General features: G+C 36.8%; 1 long non-coding RNA gene across 1 annotated transcript in view; it reads left to right on the plus strand.

Moving 5' to 3' along the window:
• Nucleotides 1–25,299, plus strand: part of LOC139031729 (uncharacterized) — a 2,010,631-nt gene that overhangs the window by 783,392 nt on the left and 1,201,940 nt on the right. Inside the window, exon 4 of the long non-coding RNA XR_011484201.1 lies at nt 5,419–5,495. This is a non-coding gene — a long non-coding RNA (uncharacterized lncRNA). The remainder of the gene's footprint in view (nt 1–5,418; nt 5,496–25,299) is intronic.

Consider the following 25,299-nt stretch of genomic DNA (forward strand, 5'->3'; position numbering starts at 1 on the left):
CCAACTCTTTGGGACCCCATGGACTACAGCATGCCAGGCTTCCCTGTCTTTATCTGTCTCCTGGAGTTTGCTCAAACTCATGTCCACTGAGTCATGATATCATCCAACCATCTCATCCACTATTTCCCCCTTCTCCTCCTATCCTCAGGCTTTCCCAGCATCCAGGTCTTTTCCAGTGAGTCAGCTCTTCACATCAGGTGGTCAAAATACTGGAGCTTCAGCTCCAACGTCAGTCCCTCCAATGAATATTCAGAGTTGATTTCCTTTAGGATTGACTGGTTTGATAGTATTGGTGTCCAAGGGACTCTCAAGAGTCTTCTCAAGCACCACAGTTTGAAATCATCTTGTTACTATCTTGCTATTAATATTATAGGTTATTCTGATCATGATGCACATATTGACTTCTTTCAGTGAAAATTTGTACATCTTCTACCCATAGAGACAGTGTCATGAAAACCTGCTGAATAAGCTCATATATGAATCAAATAAGGTCAGTAAAAAATGCTAGGTTGCAGACTTGAGTTCTCCACATGATCAAAACCCAAACTCTCAATACCAGATCCTAGGATATATATCCCATGGGTACTAACTGGCAATCTTCTATGAATAGATCACCTTTCTTTGTAAACAAAATATTTTTAACATAAGTTGACATTTTCCACTTTCTTATAAAATATCAATGATGATATTTTTCAATGATATTCCCATTTGTCACCGGATAAAGTCCAAATTCTTGGAAATGGTAAAGAATCTGCCTGCCAATGCAGCAGATGTGGATTCGATCCCTGGGTTGAAAAGATCCCTGGAAAAAGGAATGGCTACCCACCCTAATATTCTTGCCTGGAGAATCCCATGGACAGAGGAGCCTGGCAAGCTATAGTTCATGGAGTTGCAAAGAATCGAACACATCTGAGTGAAACACTTTCACTTTTTCACTTATCCACAATTAGTCTGACTTACTTTAAATCAGGGAGATTTCTGCATAGAATATGAATCATTCTAACTGGATCAAGCAAATACTAGAAGATTACCAGTTAATAATACATATATTATATACACATTATAAATATATGTATAATATAATGCATTTTTTAGCTCAGTATTCAAATAACTAAGATCATGGCATACGGTCCCATCACTTCATGGCAAATAGATGGGAAAACAATGGAAACAGTGACAGACTTTATTTTCTTGGGCTCCAAAATCACTGTGGACGGTGACTGCAGCCATGAGATTAAAAGACAATCACTCCTTTGAAGAAAACCTATGACAAACCTAGACAGCATATTAAAAAGCAGAGATGTTGCTTTGCTGACAAAGGTCCATCTAGTCAAAGCTATGGTTTTTCCAGTAGTCATGTATGGCTGTGAGAGTTGGATCATAAGAAGGTTGAATGCCAAAGAATGGATGTTTTCAAACTGTGGTGTTGGAGAAGACTATGCTGGGAAAGATAGAAGGCAGGGGAAAAGGGGGATAACGGAGGATGAGATGGTTGGATGGCATCACCAGCTCAATGGACATGAGTTTGAGCAAGCTCCAGGAGATAGTGAAGGATAGGGAAGCCTGGTGTGCTTCAGTCCTTGAGGTTGCAAATAGACAGAACTGAGCAACTGAACAATGACAATATATGTATAATATATATGTATGTGTTTATATGTATAATTTACTGTTCACTCTCCTGTTGCAAGTTGTAGCATAGGTCATATTCCATCTCTCTGACCCCATGAAGATTGTAAATTACTTGGGTTTAGAATGTTGAGAGTGAGATAGAAGACACACAGCTCTTTTTGTGTTATTGTGTTATTCTAATAAAAGAGACACTTCCTAGTTTCCATGAACTTTATTGAGCATTAATTATGTGCTTAAAATATATGTCATGTCTCAATCTATTGTGGTGTGTTGCTATATTATAATTAATACTACACGCTTCTAAAATAAAAACTTTGACAAATGAAAAGCATATGAGCAAAATGAAATATTTTGTCTTTAATTATTTTTCCTCTATTTTTTTCCTAAAGACAAACTAATAATGAGGAATAAGTCTGATCAATATAAAACTCCACCATTCACTCACTTGTTTACTGAAAGGTTACCCATTTTCTTCAATCTGTGATTGTTCATCTGTTTTAAATGTTACTAAAAGATAATTTAATTTGCCTCTCAGTTTTCAAAATAATTTATCTTTGCTAGATGCATGCTTTTTTATCCAACTTGTGCTTGTACATTGAAATTAAAGGATAAAATTAATTGCCTATGATTCTTCACATTTAGCTCTAGCTGTTATAGAATATGATGCATACATATATTTTAAAAGGTTTGCAATATAATTGAATTACAGAACCTAAATGCAGAATGTATTGTCCCCTGACCATTTATTCTACCTCAAGCCTTGGACACAGACTTTCTAATTTTATATTTGTTTTTCAACAGCATGTATAAAAATGCACTAAAAGCTGCCACTTTCTCAACAACTTATGGTCATAGTTAGTTAATTATTTAATGCCACCAAGAACAAGGCAGGCATGCAGTGAGCATGAACTTGACTCTAAAAAACTGTAATGGGTTTAGATCCCTTGGGTCCCCAGTGTGTTCTGTACTGATACAGTAAAAGAGGGAAAAGTCTCATCAATATGCAAGTTTAAATAGGAATCTGTCCTGCCACATCTGCTGACAAGATTAATTATAGATCTCTGAGCCTGATGTGTTTTCTTAATATCTTGCATCACTTTACTGGTCTGCAGTCAAGCTGAAATACTAGATGTGGCTTTGTATAATTCTCAAGTCTAGAGTGACGTTTTGCAGTACGTTTTGTCTTGATAACTTAAAAGTTTTCATTAATGTTTGCCATTAATCCTTGAATTTGTTCATTGAAATTAGGATAATCCTTTGGCAGTAGCAAAATTCTGAAAGAATGCAAGAATCCTCTCCCTGAGAAAGTGTAGCCATTTTCTCTAGGCTGTATATCTTCAAATGAAAGGGCAAGGCAGTAAAGACAGTAAAAATTATTGCAAAGTATTTTGCCTTGTGAATCACATGGTCTTCCAAGAAATAAAAGGAAAGGGAAGGGAAGGAAAGGGAAGATCCATGGGATAACAAAGAGTCTGAATGCTAAATGACTGAAGTGACTTAGCATGCATGCACTTGCAAGGGATAATGATAGAAAGGCAAAGTATTGAATCAGAATCAGGATATGAAGGATGGATATTGTGTTGCTTTATTTATTTATTATATCTGTTTAGGATGGGAACAGAATTAGGCTGGACAAAAAGCAGTTGAATTGTTACCCTCATGAAGGTTGCTTTTTAATTACCATTACCACCACTAACATCATCATCATCAATTATGTTTCCAGAAAAATAAGAAAATAGATTAGCTGTTCTCTTGAAACATCCCACCCTCGCCTTCTCCCAGAGTCCACAAGTCTGTTCTATACATCTGAGTCTCTTTTTCTGTTTTGCATATAGGATTATCGTTACCATCTTTCTAAAGTCCATATATATGTGTTAGTATACTGTAATGGTCTTTATCTTTCTGGCTTACTTCGCTCTGTATAATGGGCTCCAGTTTCATCCATCTCAACATGTATATTATCTAGGGTGAAACAGATAACCAGCCCAGGTTGGGTACATGAGACAAGTGCTTGGGCCTGGTGCACTGGGAAGACCCAGAGGGATCGGGTGGAGAGGGAGGTGGGAGGGGGGACTGGGATGGGGAATACATGTAAATCCATGGCTAATTCATTTCAATGTATGACAAAAACTACTGTAATGATGTAAAGTAATTGGCCTCCAACTAATAAAAATAAATGGAAAAAAAAAAAAGAAAATAGATTAGGATGATACATTGAAACAGTTGAACAATACACTAAAGCAAAACTGGTTGTGATTGTATAATCTTTATTCAGCAGGTTATTGATTAATTTTCATCAATATAAAATTCACATAACAAAATGTTACATAAAATAAAATTCACCATTTTGTAGTGTACAGTTCAGTGGTTTTCATCGTCCCTTCCACCCCATGCCTTAGCAATCGGCTTCATTGTTTTCTTGTTATTTGGTCAAGTCTTGAAAAGTTGTAGATCTCACTCTTAGTTAATCAAGATTTACTAATCTGAGTGTGTTGCTTTCTTACTGTTGCTGCAACAAGTTACAGCAAAGTTAGTGGTTTAAAACAATAACCATTTAGTGTCTTATAATTTGAGAAATCTTACTAAGATAAACTCAAAGTGTTAGCACGGCTGCATTTCTTCTGGAAGCTTGAGGGATTATCTGTTTCCTTGCGTTTTCCAATTTCTACAGGCCACTGGCATGCTTTGCTCATGGTTCTTTTCTTCATCATCAAAGCCAGAAACATAGAATCTTCCAGTCTCTTTGACTCTGTTACTCTTGTCTCCATCTTTCACTTATAAAGAGTCTTAGGGTTACATTTGGGACCACACAGATAATCTAGGTAATCTCTCCATCTCAAGATCCTTAACCTAATCACCTCTACAAAATTCCTTTTGTCATGTGTGGGAACATTTATGGGTTCTAGAGATTAGGATGTGGACATCCTTAGGGGAGGGTGTTATCTTCAACCTAACACACTGAGATTCATGTCAAAATGTTATATTACATGAATAATACTGTTGTACTGTATTTTATGTTCAGAATGTCCTTCACACCTAGAAAATGTTTTTGAACACTTCTCTGGATTTCACAACCTAAGAAATTTAAAAGCACTCCTTAAGATAAACACTAATTTCCAGAGAGTTCACACTCTCCCACTGTGTGTCAGTTCCATCTGAAAGGAATTCCTTTTACTGATTTCCACAAAATATATTTATCATTTTAGTTGGAGGTTTTGCCTCTTTTACAAAATTTTGAAAGTTTGTGGGGATGACAACTTATTTTATTGATCCCTTCTTTCTTTTTTTCCACATGTACCTTCCCCATCTGTCGTCTTTGTCTCTCTACCACACAGATACCCTTGAATCTCCCAATTCGTTTCTATTATGCAGGGCAGACCATTTTTTAACAACTTCAGTTATTGAATTAAAAAAAAAAAAAAGATGCCAAAGCACTTCCGTGCAGGTGGCCTGCAGTGAAGAATTTCTGTGTCTGTTGAAATGTCTGTGGCTCTAGTTGGCAATGTTATCTTTCCTCCAATTATAAATATAACACCACAGCTTCCCAAGTAATTTACAAACACATCTGAAGAAAGAGTTTGTTTTACTTTTTGATTTTCATTTTCATTTGCCCATCTATTCATTTTCCTCCCTTTTCACTTCCAGGCCTAAAACTGTACTAAAGCTGGGCTTGGTACACAGGGCAACCACTGTAACTGTTGTTGACTAAGAAATGTTCTCGTATGAGGCCGTCATTGTTGAAGCTCGCAGGTTTCTTTTCCTAATTTCACGATGCCTTCTTCATTTTAGATCACCCCAGCTAGCCATCTCACAGCGTCCATCTATCGATTCTCCCTGGCAAGGTGAAGAAGAAACCACTGGGGAAGGTAAGCCTTTCACTACCAAAAAGCACTGACTCAAAATTAAATGCATCTAATACACTGTAAAGTGAAACTTTAAAAATACTCGTACAATACTACTTGAGGCAATTGATTTTGGAAATTACTAGAAGTAAGAGACTATTTTTCTTTCCTCTGCTACAAGCTCTCTTTTGTGGAAAAGAAACTATTTATACAAGTACTTGTTAAAGCTTCCACATTGCAATTTACTCCACCTAATAATTACTCTATCAACACACATTCTGTCTAAATGTCTTTAGTCACAGTCCTTCTAATGTAATCTGGGCGTTCATTGTTCTTCTGTTTGATATGCGCTGGAAGCACACAGCATCTTATTGTAATCAGTTTTTGAATGCATTTTCTGTTGAAATGAAAGTAACAGTGATGAGTAGGACAGCTGTTTCCCTTGAATGTGAATGTAGGGGTTAAAACCACAAATTAAACTGAATATGTGCAGGCTTTCATGCATGTTTCAAAATGGGGGGAAACACATTTTGTGAAATGGAAATCAATACTAGTGAAAGTTGTTAGGATAAGTGACTTGCAGAGGAGATGGTATTTGGAAACAACTATACTCTCCACTCTGGAGAACAGGCACACGACTTCAGTGAGTTGGTAAAATGAAGTATAATTTGCCTTTGTGGGTGGTGATTTTAACAAAGAGAACAGGAGAAACAGAAAAGGAATACAGAACCATCAAAGTTTCATACTTGGTTTATCAGTGTATCAGTATATTAACAAAAGGAATGGAAGCGCTTTATCATCATTCAATTGTGTATTATATTCTTATTAATATTAGATTTGATTACTATATTAATATTAAATATTATTATATATTATATAATACAAGAATATTATATTAATCTTATATTTATATTAGATACTTGTTTGCTTTCTGGCTCAGAATTCTATAAAATTTAGTCTATGACATTTAGTTGTCAAAATACAAAGATTTCATTATAGCTAACTGATTTCCCTTGCATACATCATGTTTATCTCCTGTTTCTACATATATTGTTTAGTTAGTATTTTTCATTGAGATTTCTAATTGATAACATTATGAGAATAATTTTAAAATATATTGTATGTGTCAGTGAACTATTAATTTCATAGTTGAGGAAATAATTGAGGCCAAAGTGATTTCCTTTCTTTTTTTTCTAAAAGCAGCATGGTAATTCATACATATTTAAATAAATTTGTTAGTAACTACTTTTTTCAACCTTTACAAACACTTCCTAAATTTGTCATGAATAAAACTGAGAATACAGATGAGCTGACCAGACTGAGATGGGAGCCTAATTAGCTAATGTCCCAAGGAAGAATGACAGGTTCAATCTTAAGACCCTAGGTAATCATGCAAGTTATCATCACATCAGGTATGATATCATATGGTTTTCCAACTACAGCCGTCTCAGTTCTCAGGTTATTTGTGGTGACTCCTTGTTTTTATTTTTTCCTTTTTAGTTTATTTTTTATCTGAATTTCTTAAACAGTTATTAAGAAGATGGATGAGTGTCTTTGGATTAGAATGACTCCCCTGATTACTGACCTGCCCAAGGCTCATACAAAAGCATTGCCTAAGTTTCTTCAGATCATGGACCATGTGTCTAATCTACACTTTTAATGCTTTATTCACATAGAATTAGGAGGTTCCAAGTGAAACATCATTGGAGTGAATTCTCACGCTTAAGAGGCTGTTAGTCTCTGTGGTCAAGAAGGTGACTTTTCAGTGGGATATCCATTTTTCATGATGCCTTCTTACCTTGTATCTTGCCTACTATATACACACATTACTGCTTTTGACCATGATATTTGTGTAATATATGCCTTTGTTTTAATTTAGTTATTTTAGCATAATGCTCTTCAGCCAACCTTACTTTTGAGGAATCAAGTAAGTAATAAAAGAAGTAATATTGTTTCCTAGTTCATAAGACTGTCTTCATGATTCTGGACAAATAATTGAAACCCTCCTGTCTTCCACTCACTTGATGAAAGGCCTCTGTTGGAGGAAGGCTATCTCCTCTCATCACAGAAATATAGTGTCTCTGTTCTTTCCTTTTAAATTTGTCTCTCTCATTTTGTTATCAGACAAAGAACTCTATCTGAATATATTTTGATGGTTCCACTTGATAACCTGATTGTTTGATCTTTTTTTAAAACATAGCTAGAATATAAACTTTAGAGACAAGTATAGAGGATCATATTCCACTCTCATCTTTTGTTTCCTGTGACTCATGAGAAACTAAGGCAGCCTCTCTTTGCTACAGCAGCTGTAAGGCAGGTAACAAACAATGATATTATCCAAAAGGGATTTTCTGAAGATTGAGGGAGGTAATGCATTTCAAGCTCTTAGTATACTGGGCAACACAGAGCAAGCAGGCAAAGATGTGACTGTATCACAGAATGTGAGTGGAAATGTATATAGATTAACAGGGTAATTACAGGGAGCAAGGAAGGTGCATCTGTTTTCAAATAATTGGAATAGAAGAAAACTTTAACAGCAAAAGCGCACTGAAGATAGTTTAGAGTTTGAATATTTGCAGTGCCTCGGTTGTCATCACTGCTGATTATCATTGTAAGCTCAGAAAGCTAGGAGTACAGAATGTTCTGTGTGTATGGAGTTCAGTATATGAGAAGGCAGTGTGACTGTGACTAGGAATATTATCTTGCCCAAAGATCTTTTCAAACTGGATTTTTTGTTTGCATTTGTTTTGTTCGATTTGGTTTGGTTCCTTGCATGGAACTTCACTATAGATCAAAGTTACGCAATGAGAGCGTATCTTTCTGGGAATGGTGAAGTTTCCTTGTCCAATTCCCTCACCAACACCGTCCGTGAGTTTTCTCTGAAGAACCTCTAATGCTTTAGAGGACATAATTTAAAACAGACTGATCTATTTAGTCCTTTAAATTTTAGGATGGAAAAACTGGAGCCAAGAATAGTGAAGGGTTATGCCCCAGGTAGCACACTAAGGGAGAGAAGTCCGGGTATGCTGACTCTCCTCCATTGGAACATGCTGACTTTTCTGCAGAATGCGTTTAAAGGTTAGGAAAGCAAATATGCCAGTGGGGAATGCGACCGTCCCTTTCTTTGCGCCGATCATGTTGTTTTTGGTGGTTGCAGATGGGTCATAGCAGCCGTTCTCAAATTCTGTTCTCCAGTCAGCAACACTAGCATACCTTTTATTTTTATTTTTTTGTTTTGTTTTGTTTTTCCATTTATTTTTATTAGTTGGAGGCTAATTACTTTAAAATATTGTAGTGGTTTTTGCCATACATTGACATGAATCAGCCATGGATTTACATGTGTTCCCCATCCCGATCCCCCCTCCCGCCTCCCTCTCCATCCCATCCCTCTGGGTCTTCCCAGTGCACCAGCCCTGAGCACCCATCTCATGCATCCAACCTGGGCTGGTGATCTGTTTCACCCTTGATAGTGTATTTGTTTCAATAGCATACCTTTTAGAAACATAAATTCCTCGGCTTATGTAACCCACCTGAATCGAAATCTTTGGTGGCAATGTCCAGGAATTTAAGAATTATGAAACTCTCTAGGGGTTTTTGATGTTCATTAAAGTGTAAAAACCTCTATATTAAGTACATTATTTTAAAACTAGCTCTGTCTGAAAAAATAATTTTAATTACATGGCCTACCTACCAATGGGCAAAAACCACTAGGAAGGTACACAGAATTCTGTAAATAAAAATATTGAGAGGGAAATATATAAAATTCACTGATCACCATACCATTCTTTGATTTCTAGCAGTTATCTAATTTGATCCTGATAGCAGCACTATGAAATATATCTTATTATCTGAATTGCTATTTAGAGATAATAAATAACATGTCTAAGATCCTTCAGCTGAAAGTTGCAGAGCTAGGATTTGAACTCAGATGTAACTGACTCCAAAGTTTTACATCTTCCTATTGTGAATTGAAACCTATTGGGCTTCAAACTCATGTCATAGAACAGCTATAATTCCAGGGGAAAATTCATGTATTAGATTTTTCTTATTTTTCTTAGAGTGCTTTGATGGTAATGTTTCTTGGGATATAATACTCCTCTCTCCTGATGTTACATGGAAATAATAACATCACTCTGATATGAATATTCTATTTTTATTCTACTTACATCTTGTTCAATATCATATCCCAAATTTCTATATACTTGCTTATGACAAGCTAATATATATATATATGCATATACTATTTTTTCTTTAGTATTTAATATCAGAAATAAATATGGCCTCATTGTGTCCTATCTGGGAGCAACTAAAAGTTTCTGAAAAATAAATCATTATCTTAGATATTATGTAAATAAAATCATGTAAGTATTATAGCAGTAATTATAGGCATATGCATTGCAGAGTACAGAGCTATAATATAGGAAATTATAGGAGAGGGTAATTATATATCATGTACACTGGAGCTTCAATATCTAGGAAGAAATTCAACAATTTTTATGGCTGAAAGAGACATGAAATATCTCATTGCATTCTTCAGAGGGTGTGGTGAATGAGTAGTTTGTTTAAGGAAACAGAGTATGAGGACGTTGTGAACTTGGAGAATGTTTCCAATGTGGAAGCATATCAGTTCTAAAGTTGTTAATTTATGTGCCAATTAGAGGCCTTGCTGATTTCTATTTGAGATTGGTTTTCAACGGCCAGGGAGAGAAATTCCCCTTGCCCACTCCACTTTCTAGGGTGCTGCCTATAAGAACATCCATCCCATATTCTAGTACCTGGTAAAACTCTGAAAGATTGAATTTTATTGGACAAATTGTACCAATGACTGTCAGAAGGAAAATAATCTAAGGAGATAAATACATAGAACTTTGAACTGAATGAAAATGAAAATACAGAATATCAAAATTTGTGGGATTTGGCTATGACAAAATGTAAAAAAAATTATAGCACTAAATGCCTATTTTAGAAAATAAAAAAGTTAAATGAATGACTTTACCTTCTACTTTAAGAAACTAATAAAAGAGTAAATTAAATGCAAGTTAAGCAAAAGACAGGAAATATTAAATATTCAACACACCCCCCCTCAATGAAATAGAAGACAGAAAAACAATTGAGAAAATTAATGAAACCAAAGCTTATTTTTGTAACCATCAATAAAACTGATAAACTTCTAGTCAGTTTGATTTAGAATAAAAGCAGAATAGACATGCATTATCAATATCAGGAAATTGAGATATATATTATGAATAACATCACACCAATAAATTTGACAACTTAGATGAAATGGACAAATTTCTTGAAAGACATTAAGCTCTAAAGCTCACTATAGTGGGTTAAATAATGTCCTTTTGAAGGACACTAGACACTTTGGAGTTGTAATTAGTTAAAAATTTTGAGGTAAAGTCTTCCTTGATTTAGGTTGGACCCTAAATCTAATGATTGATATTTTTACAAGAGAAAGAGATTAACACACAGACATAGGGAAGAAGGCCCTGGGAAGACTGAGCCAGCGATTAGAGAGATGCTGCCACAAGCCAAGGGCACTTGGAGTCACCAGAACTTACAAGAGATGAGGAAGGGTTCTTTCCAGAGCTTTCAGAGGAAGTTTGGCCCTACTGAAGCATTGATTTCAGCCTTCTGGCCATTAGAATTATGAAAAAACAAATGTGTGTTGTTGTAAGCCACCCTGTTTGTGGCAACTTTGTTACAGCAACCCTAGGAAACTAATATTATCACTCAACAGTCAATAAGTGACCCTATAACTGTTAAGGAAATAGAACTGTAGTTAATAACTTTCCCACAAGGAAATTTTCAGCATGAGAGGACTTTACTTGCAAATTCCACTGAACATTTAAAGGAGCGATAGTATCAATTCTTTACAAACTCTCGTAGATATTTAAGAGCTATTTTTCTTAACTAATTATTTGAGACCAGCATTACCTGAATACTTCAGTCATATAGGAATGCTATTATTGACTAATATCCCTCATGAACATAAAAGCAAACATTCTTAATAAAATTTTAGCAAATATAATTTTAAAATATACAGATAGATAATACATGCTCTACACTTAGGTTCATTTAAAGAATGCAAGGTTGACTCAGCAGTAAACCAGATGATCATCTCAATAGAGTCAGAAAAGGCTTTTGAAAAACCGTACATTTCTAATAAAAACTCAAACTAAACTCCGACTACAAGGAAATTTTCCCAACCTGTTAGGGGGTCAAGATGGTAAAGACTGAATGTTTTCCCTAAAGATAAGGAACAAGGCAAGAATGCCTGCCCTCACAACTTGTGTTCAAAAGACTGTAGGAGGTTCTAAAGTATACAATGTGGAAACAAAGGAATAAAGAAGGAAGGCAGAAAAGTAAAGGAAGCGAGAAAGAGAAAAATCCAAATTGGAATGAAAAAATTAAACCTGTCTTTATTTGCAGATGACATAGTTGTCTATGTAGAGAATCGAGAATCCTATGGAAGCCACAAAAAAGGCAACTAGACTTAAGTAAGTTTAGCAAGGCTGGAGGATATAGCTGAAATTTAATTTTAACCAGTCCTGTTAAATTTAATTTTAAGAGATACTATTTAAAATAATATCAAAACTATGATATTCCTAAGGATAAATCTAATGGAAGATGTGTAATACTTGTATCCTGAAAACAACAACAACAGCAAAATATTGCTGAAAGCTTTAAAGGCCTAAATAAGTGGGGGAACAATATGTATTTATAAATTCAAAGACTATATTGAGATTTTAATCCTTACTAGATTTAGCTTAAAGCTCAACATTCAGAAAACTAAGATCATGGCATCTGGCCCCATCACTTCATGGGAAATAGATGGGGAAGCAGTGGAAACAGTGTCAGACTTTATTTTTTTGGGCTCCAAAGTCACTGCAGATGGTGATTGCAGCCATGAAGTTAAAAGACACTTGCTTCTTGGAAGGAAAGTTATGACCAACCTAGATAGCATATTAAAAAGCAGAGACATGACTTTGCTAACAAAGGTCCATCTGGTCAAGGCTATGGTTTTTCTAGTGGTCATGTATGGATGTGAGAGTTGGACTATAAAGAAAGCTGAGCACCAAAGAATTGATGCTTTTGAAATGTGGTGTTGGAGAAGACTCTTGAGAGTCCCTTGGACTACGAGGAGATCCAACCAGTCCATCCTAAAGGAGATCATTCCTGGGTGTTCATTGGAAGGACTGACACTGAAGCTGAAACTCCAATACTTTGGCCACCTGATGCGAAGAGTTGACTCATTGGAAAAGACCCTGATGCTGGGAGGGGATGGGGGCAGGAGGAGGAGGGGACGACAGAGGATGAGATGCCTGGATGCCATCACCAACTTGATGGACATGAGTTTAAGTAAACTCTGGGAGTTGGTTATTGACAGGGAAGTCTGGCATGCTGTGATTCATGGGGTCACAAAGAGTCGGACACGACTGAGTGACTGAACTGAACTGAAATTTGTCTTATAGATTCAATGTAATGCCAATAACAATCCCACTGGATGTTCTTGGTAAAAATTACAAGCTAATTCTAAAATACTTATGACAATACAAGTACCTCAAACAGCCTAGAAACATTGAAAAAGAAGTGTTAATTTGAAGAAATTACACTACTTTACTTCAAGACTTATTGTAAAACTACAGGAATAAGACAGTGTGGTGGGAGTATAAAGAGAGACATATGTATGGATCAATGGAACAGAATAGAATCCCAGAGAAATAGATCCATACATTCATAAACAATTGATTTTTGACAAAAATAATTCATTGGAGAAAAGCTAGTCTTTTCTGCAAGTGATTTTGGAACAATTGGATATTCATATGCAAACAAATGAACTTGTATCCATACTTTTTACTGTATATAAAAATGAACATAAATGACCATAGATCTAAATTTAAAATATAAAACTATAAAAATTCTAGAAGAAAGCAAGAAAAAGTCACTGTGGTCTTAGGCATTTTAAAAATTTTTTATTTTTCTTAATTCAACATTGAAAGCAAGATCTACAAAAGAAAATATACAGAAATTGCTTTTCATCACAATTAAATATTTTTGCTCTTTGAAAGACACTCCTAAGAGAATATCTAAAAAGACACAGACTTGGAAAAATTGTGTACCAATCAAATATCTAATAACAGATTTTATTTCAGGATATGTAAATAACTCTCCAAACATCATTATAAGAAGTCAAATAAACCAATTATAAACAAAGAAAAGACTTTTAAAGATACTTCACAGAAGAATACATATGGATTGGAAATAAGCATTTGTCATTAATCATTAAAGAAATGAAAATTAAAACCACAAACCACACCACTACATACTTAATAGAATGTCTTAAAAACAATGACAACACAATTTGTTGGCGAGGACGTGGAGCCATTGGAAATCTCATATACTTCAAGTTGGTATGTAAAATGGTGCAAGCCCTTGGGAAAACATTTGGTGATTTAAAATTAAACACATTTCTCACTGACGCAACCTTTCATGGGCTTCCCAGGTGGCATTAGTGGTAAGGAACCTGACTGCCAATGTAGGGGACGTAAGAGATGTGGGTTCGATCCCTGGGTCAGAAAGATCTCTTGGAGAAGGGCATGACAACACACTCCAGTATTCTTGCCTGGAGAATTCCATGGACAGAGGAACCTGGCGGGCTACACTCCATAGGGTTGCAAAGAGCTGGACACGACTGAAGTGACTTATCATGCATGTATCATGCATTGACATAGTCATTACATTTTTAGGTATTTTCCCAAGAAAAAATAAAGTATATGCTTCTACAAAGACATATAGGTGAATGCTTATATAGCAACATTATTTTTTAATATCCTCAAACTGGAAACAGCACAAATATCCATCAAGAGGTGAATTAATATATAAACTATTGTATAGCCATACAATAGAAATATACAATGAAAGGGAATGAATATAAATGGACTTCCCACACATGTAGCAGTGTAAAAGAATCTCAATATGATTCTGAAATTAAAGAAACCAGATTTTTAAAAAAAGGTACATACTGTTTGATCTCCATTTATATAAAATTCTAGAAAGTTGCAGAGTAATTGATTGCAATAGAAAGTGAATCAGTTGTTACCCGGGAGTGGGAAAATGGGCAGGAAAAGGGGCTTAAAGGGAGCAGGAGGAAATTTTGCAGTGATGGCTATATTCGTTACCTCAATACCAGTGATGATTTCAGGAAATCATACGTGTGTCGAGGATTATCCAGTTGTATACCTAGTGGACGTAGGTTTGAAAGAACTGAAAAGCAGAGATGGACAGAACACACGTGGCGCACAGCTTTCATCCCCGTTCTGCTCAGGACACTGCCCATATTCTGCCCACACTATAGAACCCTCAGGCTCTAGTGGGCAGTGGCACGGCTTGGTGTTTCAGTGACGTAACTGCCAAGAGTGAAGAGAGAGGAGTGACAATACACGTTTTTTAACATGGTAATAGAAATGCAACAAGCAATCCAAATCATCTCTTCAGGATTTCCAGTGAAAGCAATTAGCACACATTTGAGAGAGTGCTGGTGGGGTTTGGGATTTATTCCATAGCTATTAAACCAAATTGGCCTACACTGGCACACAGCTCGTACGTGGCAGAGCCATGACTTCAAACCAAGCCTAACTGATCCCAGTGCCAATTTCTCTTTACGCTACACATGCCCTCCCCAACTTCCATGCAAATCTCATTCCAAAACCTAGTGGTGACTAAGCTTCAGTCAAATGAAGATTTTCAGAATTTCCCTCAAATCAGAATGCGGGCCATAAGTTACTTAATGCCAGGGCCTGGCTCTTAATGGGAGCTGAACAGGTTGTATTTTCACACCCCTGAAACATGCTGTATCTCTTATGGGTTGCATCTATACTCCTTTTGTGAACATATGAGTCAGATGCCAAGATCATCCCCAAGCTGCACAGATTAAAAGTGATGAGAATGACAATTCACTGTCTTACTTAAGGGCATTGAGTTCAGCAGGTCTCCATGCTACATGTGGGTATGATTCTCTATCTTGGTTCAAGAACTGTAACTCTAATCTAGTCCAGATAAGACTGCATTTCAGGAAAGCTCTAAGAGCAAAGGGAGTAGAAAGCAAGAATGTCAACCTGAAATTAATTTGGCAAATGAGAGGTTAAATTTTAAGATTAGCAGTCTCTCTGGAAACTGGAAAGGCAGCTAGCTCATTCCATCCTGTTTGGAAGTCTTAGAAGGTTTTCGACATTTTGACAGTCTGAAGTGTCAGTCATTCATTCTGTGGCAAATGCATAGAAATGTACATGAAATTTGCCTTTTTGGTTTTTCAGAACTGTTGAATAAAAACTCTCTTTGGACCTTGGCTAATAGTACTAATCAAAACTTTAATAATAGGCTTGTCATTTATCCTTTTCATTATAAGTTGGGTGGGTCTGGAGACTGCTTGAGCAGTTTTCACACAAAAGAATGAACCATGTGTGTTTCAGTCTTTTTATAAAGTCATTTTTGCCAGCAAGAAAGAAAATGGAATATAATTGGGCCTAATGGATTAAGGAATTCCTCCCTAATTTGGCTAAATTTTCTTTAGTCCTAGAGAGAGGAAAACAAGATTAGTTCTCATTTACTCATTAGTTTTCATTTAGTTATTTATTGACCCTAATGTGCATCACCATGCATTAAGCAAAATAGTAAGGATAATGGAGACAAGTTAGACTTTGTTTGTAGAAGTCATATTGGAAATTTTTTTTTAATTTTTTAATTTTTTAAAATAAATTTATTTATTTTAATTGGAGATTAATTGCTTTACAATATTGTAGTGGTTTTTGCCATACTTGGAAGTTAACAGAAGGAAGGAAATGCATGCCTTGGTGTTGGACAAGACTAGGTTCAAATTTTGCCTTTCTGAAATACTGTCTCTTATAAACTTCTTTGTATTTCTCAGTGTTTTGTTCTTATTTTTAATTAACTTCAGCAGTAATATGCACTTCTAAGAATTTCAGGGAGGACCATATGAACATCATGAATCCAAACCACTTTGAATTCAGCACTCTGTGTTGTGTGTATTATCATATATTGCAGACCATCGTGGTGTTTTTGGGCTTATCATTGCAGAGTTGTGGGGTTAACTCAGGGTCGCGTACTTTGCGTGTGCTTCATAAAAATCCTCTATTATTTTCATTTTTGTTAATACCAATGAGGATACTGAGAAACAATATTTATGAAACTTTCTTAAAGGCATTCAGTTAGTAAGTGGCAGAGTCCAAGCTTGAGTCAGATTCCTTCCAGTTCTCAAACTTATGTGTTTTTTACTCTGCATTCTGCTGCTTTCTAAGTTAAAATTTAAAAAAATAAAAAGAAGAGCACAAGGGATATTCATTTATTAGTGAAAATCTTCAGATACGGTTCTATTGCTAATCACATCTGCATATTGATATCAGTTCAGTTCAGTTCAGTTCAGTTGCTCAGTCATGTCTGACTCTTTGCAACCCCATCAACTGTAGCATGCCAGGCCTCCCTTTCCATCACTAACTCCTGGAGTCCACCCAAACCCATGTCCATTGAGTCAGTGATGCCATCCAACCATCTAATCCTCTGTCATTCCCCTTTCAAATGAGTCAGCTCTTTGCATAAGGTGGCCAAAATATTGGCGTTTCAGCTTCAACATCAGTCCTTCAAATGAACACTCAGGACTGATCTTCTTTAGGAGGGACTGGTTGGATCTCCTTGCAGTCCAAAGGACTCTCAACAGTCTTCAACACCACAGTTCAAAAGCATCTATTCTTCAGTGCTCAGCTTTCTTTACAGTCCAACTCTCACATCCATACATGACCACTGGAAAAACCATAACCTTGACTAGACAGACCTTTGTTGACAAAGTAGTGTCTTTCTAATATGCTATCTAGGTTGGTCATAACTTTCCTTCCAAGGAGTAAGCATCTTTTCATTTCATGGCTACAATCACCATCTGCAGTGATTTTGGAGCCCAGAAAAGTAAAGTCAACCACTGTTTCCCCATCTGTTTGCCATGAAGTGATGGGACCAGATGTCATGATCTTAGTTTTCTGAAGCTTTAAGCCAACTTTTTCACTCTCCTCTTTCACTTTCATCAAGAGGCTCTTCAGTTCTTCTTCACTTTCTGCCGTAAGGATGGTGTCATCTGCATATCTGTGGTTATTGATATTTCTCCCAGCAATCTTCATTCCAGCTTGTGCTTCATCCAGCCCACTGTTTCTCATGATGTACTCTGCATATAAGTTAAATAAGCAGGATGACAATACACAGCCTTGACATACTCCTTTTCCATTTGGAACCAGTCTGTTTTTCCATGACCAGTTCTAACTGTTGCTTCCTGACTTGCATACAGGTTTCTCAAGAGGCAGGTCAGGTGGTCTGGTATGCCCATCTCTTTCAGCATTTTGCACGGTTGATTGATATCAGTATCCACATGTAAAATTGAATTGTAAAAGCAAATGTAAATTTTCTTATTCAACAACATGATTTCTGTGAAGAATTCCCCAATGAATATGCCCTCTCTTCTCATAAGTTTTCATTTAGATGAGTTTTGGTCCAAATTTCCAGCCATGTTTATGGTGATTGCATTTGCTGAACCAAAATTTAAGACAGTGTTCCAAATACAAATATCACTTCTTCTTAAAATTGCATGTAAAGCCTTATATATTAAGCACAAATATTTATCAATAGAATCTCCTTTAAAAGTCTGTGAAGCAAGATAGTTTGAGAAGACTGGCCCTATTACAGGCCATATCATATGGTGGTTAAGTGGATTTGGATGAACAAGGCTGATGGAGGCCAGAAAGCTGAGCATTCAGAGCTCCAACTCAGTCAGGTTAGCTGCATGCCATGGGGGGATCTTTCAAGTTCAATTTCCTCAGTTGCAGAGCAGAAATATTATTGATAGCCAATAGTGCCTCTACATGGTGCTGTTTTGAGGAATAAACCACATCATGGTGCAGATTAATTAGCCCAGTGCCTGACAAGGAGATCTGAGTAAACTGGATGGGGTCATTGAATATGGTTGTTTAGGTTTCCACAATCTGTTTTTTTCAGGTCCAAGGAAACAGGTAGCAAGTCTACAAGGATAGATAGCTCTCAAAGCTGATGTTTTGATGGAAAATGGTCCCCAGAAAGCTCTCCATTTTCAATCATCTTTCAGTTCTTCCTACTGCTACATAGAAGGTCTTCAATTAGGAGTTAGTGTACACATGAAAACATCTGGCAATTTTCATTTGTTCAAAGAGCACTTAGTGTGAAGAACTAACACATAGACAGTCTTTTTCAAACCACAGCTACTGCAGGAGTGAGAGATGGAGTTCAAAAAGTATAGGCCTTCGGGGTATCAGAAAACCTCAAACTGCAATGTTGAATTCATCAAATGGTACAGTAGTTTGTACATTTATAGAAGAGGATAAAACTCTTCTGTCAAAAAAGATGATATGACTTGTGCCTAGATCTTGGTTTCTAATTCTATTGTCCAGTAAAAGATATCCGACCACATGGATGAATGGCTGATTTTAGAGCTGAGGCATGGAATGTACAAAATTAACCTGGACTCTCTCATAGTGCCAGAAACTAAAAAATTCCTCAAAACAAAATGAGGAGGCTATGCCAAAAAAACAGAGAAGCCAGCTGAAAGAATTCCCAGTGACCAAAACTGGAATAATTTGAATGATAAAGTTAATAGTATAGTATTGATCTATACCCTTAAGTATAAAATGAAGTCCACACTGATATAAATGACAGAATTAAAAATGAAAAGACAGAGGAGGATGGGTAGATAAATCTATAAAAACAATTTCAAATAATTTGTGAAATAATTGCCCCTCTCCTCCTTAATGATGGACTATGTTTAGTTATGTGTTTTTATAAAGAGTACAGTAGAGAAATGGGGGAGGGAATAATTTTAGAGTGGAGAATCCTACAAATCTTTAACTAATTGATTAAGTTTTACATCATCATTGATAAGTTATATGTCAGTTGATAAGTACTGAAAATGGTACTTGATCTGTGTTGGGGTCCTTTAATGGACCGGAACCTGGTGGTCCGGAGTCGACGATAAGAAAGTGAAAGAAGGAAAGAGGCTAATGTTTCCTGGGTTATGCAGCTGGCCTTTGCGCTCCAGGGAATCAGGCAGAAAGAGAGAGACAGAGAGGAAGAAAAAGAAAGATATGAGGACCCAAGCTCTGATGCAGCAAAGGTGTTTTAATCAACATGGTGTGGGCATATATATTGTCTTACAAGGTAGTTATTCTCAGCAAAGATAAAGATTAAAATTCCAGACTTATGAAACATAAGGCGATCCATATTAAAGAGAGAGAGTTGTAAACAATCACTTTTACCGTATGGCTCATAAGAAGGAAGAGTACTTATCACCATATTGAAAAACTAACGAAGGAAAAAAGACAACCTCTTCAACAAGTGGTGTTGGGAAAACTGGTCAACCACTTGTAAAAGAATGAAACTAGAACACTTTCTAACACCATACACAAAAATAAACTCAAAATGGATTAAAGATCTAAATGTAAGACCAGAAACTATCAAACTCCTAGAGGAGAAAAAAAACACTCTCCGACATAAATCACAGCAGGATCCTCTATGACCCACATTCCAGAATATTAGAAACAAAAGCAAAAATAAACAAATGGGACCTAATGAAACTTAAAAGCTTTTGCACAACAAAGGAAACTATAAGCAAGGTGAAAAGACAGCCCTCAGATTGGGAGAAAATAATAGCAAACCAAGCAACAGGCAAAGGATTAATCTCAAAAATATACAAGCAACTCCTCCAGCTCAACTCCAGAAAAATAAATGACCCAATCAAAAAATGGGCCAAAGGTCTAAACAGACATTTCTCCAAAGAAGACATACAGTTGGCTAACAAACACATGAAAAGATGCTCAACATCACTCATTATCAGAGAAATGCAAATCAAAACCTCAATGAGGTACCATTACACACCAGTCAGGATGGCTGCTATCCAAAAGTCTACAAGCAATAAATGCTGGAGAGGGTGTGGAGAAAAGGGAACCCTCTTACACTGTTGGTGGGAATGCAAATTAGTACAGCCGCTATGGAAAACAGTGTGGAGATTTCTTAAAAAACTGGAAATAGAACTTCCATATGACCCAGCAATCCCACTCCTGGGCATACACACCGAGGAAACCAGATCTGAAAGAGACACGTGCACCCCAATGTTCATCGCAGCACTGTTTATCATAGCCAGGACATGGAAGCAACCTAGATGCCCATCAGCAGACGAATGGATGAGGAAGCTGTGGTACATATACACCATGGAATATTACTCAGCCATTAAAAAGAATTCATTTGAATCAGTTCTAATGAGATGGATGAAACTGGAGCCCATTATACAGAGCGAAGTAAGCCAGAAAGATAAAGACCATTACAGTATACTAACATATATATATGGAATTTAAAGATGGAAACAATAACCCTATATGCAAAACAGAAAAAGAGACACAGATGTATAGAACAGACTTTTGGACTCTGTGGGAGAAGGTGAGCGTGGGATGTTTCAAGAGAACAGCATCGAAACGTGTATTATCTAGGGTGAAACAGATCACCAGCCCAGGTTGGATGCATGAGACAAGTGCTTGGGCCTGGTGCACTGGGAAGACCCAGAGGGATCGGGTGGAGAGGGAGGTTGGAGGGGGGCCCGGGATGGGGAATACATGTAAATCCATGGCTAATTCATTTCAATGTATGACAAAAACCACTGCAATGTTGTAAAGTAATTAGCCTCCAACTAATAAAAAAAAATTAAAAAAAAAAAACTAATGAAGGAAATGCCTGGATTCCTCAGCCCAGGGAGAGGCTTGCCTCTCCTCTTAATTCCTGAATATTCAGGAATTAATAAGGAACAGAGGATTCATGACAGATCCAAAACAGCACACAGGAGGCCTCCTGTTAAATGCTTCCTGACAAGTCCCCCTATTTTATTATATTTGTTTAAAAAAAGGTCCTGACCAAATGAGTTTAGTTAGTATTAACCAACCTTATAGAAAGGTGATGATAAACAGCAAATATAATTATCAAGACAATCACCAAAGTTACAGTTCCAGACCCGATGCTGTGGGTAATACTTTGAAACCATCCTCGTGGGTCTAGCCTGGATAATTTGTTCAGCTAAAGTTTCCAAATTAGTGGAAGAGGGCAGACGTTTAGAAAAAGTTTTAAAAATTTTCTTTTGCAGTAATTGTACATTCAGAGAGGCATTATCATGTAAATGAAATTTGATTTGTTCCCAGTTGTAGGCACTATGATTGAATTGAACAGGAGTAACACTCAATTGGCAATTAATACAAGTTACAGAATGTAAAGTCTTGTTAAATTGTAAATTTCTTATGGCTATAACAAAAGGAAGTGGGACACAGGCCTGTATAAAATATGACTTATTATAGCGAAAGAAATGGTTACTATGACCACAACTGGTCTCTGTGAAATGTCTAGTACAGGTTTCAAGTTCTTTGGTGTTTGCAGCAAGTTTTTGTATGTCCCATAGATCAGGCCCAATTTGTTTATCGAGGACAATCCGAGGCCGAGGGGATGCCATTCCACCTTCAAGCCAGCCAAGAGGTCCTTTGTCATGGTAATGTTTCAACGTAGTGTTAGTAACCTTTTAAGCCACTTAAGCAGCATAATATATAATGCTTTTTGTTCTTTCCCTAACTCTTTCCCTAAAGTTTCAGTAGTGTAAACATGGTTCACAGACAAAGGGAAGCGATGTCCGAAAGTCTTCTTTTGGAGGCAGGACGAAAGCCCGTTTGTCGGCTAACCTTTATGCGTAATTTTGCTGGGCCCATACACAAAGGAAGGACTTCATAACCTAAGGAAATGTTCATTAGTTTTTCCTCCTCCCCAGGGTGTGAAGGCCCCTCCACGTTCCAGGGAGGGGGCATATGGGTAGGGTCATTGGTTGATACCATCGGTCCTTTTTCCGCCCATTTTATGACCTGCAAAAAAGGGGGGTTGGGTGAGTAAGCCCAGTTAAGTGTAATCAGTTAATCTGGCTCGAGCGGCGCAGGCCAACATATCGATAAGAAGGTTTTCAGGACTCCGAGGCATTTCCTGTTGAGAAACCAGATTTTTAGCTTGATTAGTAGGGGTTTTTATCTGTCCCCAAGAGGGGAGGTCATAAGATTGAGAGCCGCCATGTTCCGTATTGGAATTTCGTCCTCCTGGGGTTCTTCTTGTTTCATCTCTATTTTAAATGTTGGGGGCTCCCTTGGGTTGAATTTTTCGAGGAGAAAGCCATGTGAGTTTGTTGGATCCAACTGGGGAAACAAGCATATCCCTTTCCCTATAAGATTAATTTCCCAGATTTCCGTTGTTAATTGAACCCGTCTTGATACCAAATGGGCAGAGGAAGAGAAGTGTCCTTCAATTCCTCAAAATGTTTTTCTGTTCTTGTTAAGATATCTGCCTGTAGTAAGTAAAGCTGTATTAACAATAGTTATAGGTTTAGAAAATATTTTATGTTGGAATCTAGTGAAGTCTGCTTTAGATAAGGAAGACAGTAGTGTTCCTGTGTATTCCCCCTTCTTTAATTTTTTTGTTTGTAACTTTAGTGTGTGATGTGTTCGTTCAACTATGTATTGTGTCTGTGGATTATAAGGAATACCTGTAATGTGTTTAATAGAACAAGATTGTAAAAATTGTTTAAAGTGTCTAGAAATATAGGCAGGGCCATTGTCTGTTTTAATAGAACTAGGAGTTTATGGTGGAGGTTTCTATATTTTTTAATACAAAGACTGAATATATAGAGTCAGAGACTGTATTAATGGGGTAAGGATGTAGGCAAATAACTTGAATAAGAGCATATAATTCATTTTGTTGAGCAGAATGAAATTAGTATAAAAGACTTTTACCACTTGTTGGGGTCCTTTAGTGAACCAGAACCTGGGGGTCTGGAGTTGACGATAAGAAGGTGAAAGAAGTAAAGAGGCTCATATTTCCTGGGTTATGCAGCCGGCCTTTGCGCTCCAGGGAATCAGTCAGAAATAGAGAGATAGAAAGAGAGGAAGAGAAAGAAAGAAAGACATGGGGACCCAAACTCTGATGGAGCAAAGGTGTTTTAATCAGCATGGTGAGGGCATATATACTATCTTCAGTCAGTCAGTCAATCAGTTCAGTCACTCAGTCGTGTCCGACTCTGTAGTTATTCTCAGCAAAGATAAAGATTAAAATTCCAGACTTATAAAACATAAGGTGATCCATATTAAAGAGAGAGAGTTGTAAACAATCACTTTTACTGTATGGTTCATAAGAAGGAAGAGGGTACTTATCACCGTATTGTAACTAATGAAGGAAATGCTTGGATTCCTCAGCCCCAGGAGAGGCTTGCCTCTCCTCTTAATTCCTGAATATTCAGGAATTAATAAGGAACAGAGGATTCATGACAGATCCAAAACAGCACACAGGAGGCCTCCTGTTAAATGCTTCCTGACAATGGAATATTACTTAGCCATTTAAAAGAATACATTTGAATCAGTTCTAATGAAATGGATAAAACTGGAGCCCATTATACAGAGTGAAGTAAGACAGAAAGATAAAGACCAATACAGTATACTAACGCATATATGTGGAATTTAGAAAGATGGTAACGATAACCCTATGTGCAAGACAGAAAAAGAGACACATATGTAAACAGACTTTTGGACTCTATGGGAGAAGGCGAGGGTGGGATGATCTGAGAGAATAGCATCGAAACATGTATATTATCAAGGGTGAAACAGATCGCCAGTCCAGGTTGGATGCATGAGACAAATGCTCAGGCCTGGTGCACTGGGAAGACCCAGAGGGATCAGATGAGCAGGGAGGTGGGAGGGGGGATCTGGGTGGGGAACACATGTAAATCCATGGCTGATTCATGTCAATGTATGGCAAATACACTACAATATTGTAAAGTAATTAGCCTCCAACTAATAAAAATAAATGGAAAAAAATAAAAATAAAGACATAGGTAATTAACAAAATAAATAAATAAATAAATGCTTCCTGACAGATCTATAGGAGTCTTCCTGCCTCTTAACGTGACTACTAAAAACATTTAAAATTTATTTTGTGACTCAGATTGTTTCTATTGGACAGCACTATTCTAAACTATTAACAAGGGCATGTTAATGTATTTTCAGAGGACAGGGTCTGCATTCTCTGTGAGTTTTTAAATATTTGTATATATGTGGATTTTTTATATCATTTTATTTTGTTTTTATTTTTTAAATTTTTTTTCTTTTTTTTTCATTTATTTTTATTAGTTGGAGGCTAATTACTTCACAACATTGCAGTGGGTTTTGTCATACATTGACATGAATCAGCCATGGATTTACATGTATTCCCCATCCCAATCCCCCCTCCCACCTCCCTCTCCACCTGATCCCTCTGGGTCTTCCCAGTGCACCAGGCCCGAGCACTTTTCTCATGCATCCCACCTGGGCTGGTGCTCTGTTTCACTATAGATAATATACATGCTGTTCTCTCGAAACATCCCACCCTCGCCTTCTCCCACAGAGTCCAAAAGTCTGTTCTGTACATCTGTGTCTCTTTTTCTGTTTTGCATATGGGGTTATCATTATTTATTTTGTTTTTAATATTATTGTATTTTTTAATGGATGATAACCCAAGCATTTGAGGAAGAAATCCAAATTAAAAGTTTCAGCCTCTGGGGCAGGTTTTTGGATATAGTTATTCATTATTTGAATAGTGCCTAAGACTATACTAGATCCTATGCAGGTTGGTCAGTGTTCTTGTAGCCCGCCTTCTCACTCCGAGTATTGCCTGCTGACGCCCTCTGCTGTCCAACTGG

Source organism: Odocoileus virginianus, chromosome 28 (genome assembly GCF_023699985.2).
Source record: "Odocoileus virginianus isolate 20LAN1187 ecotype Illinois chromosome 28, Ovbor_1.2, whole genome shotgun sequence".
NCBI classification, from domain to species: Eukaryota; Metazoa; Chordata; class Mammalia; order Artiodactyla; family Cervidae; genus Odocoileus; species Odocoileus virginianus.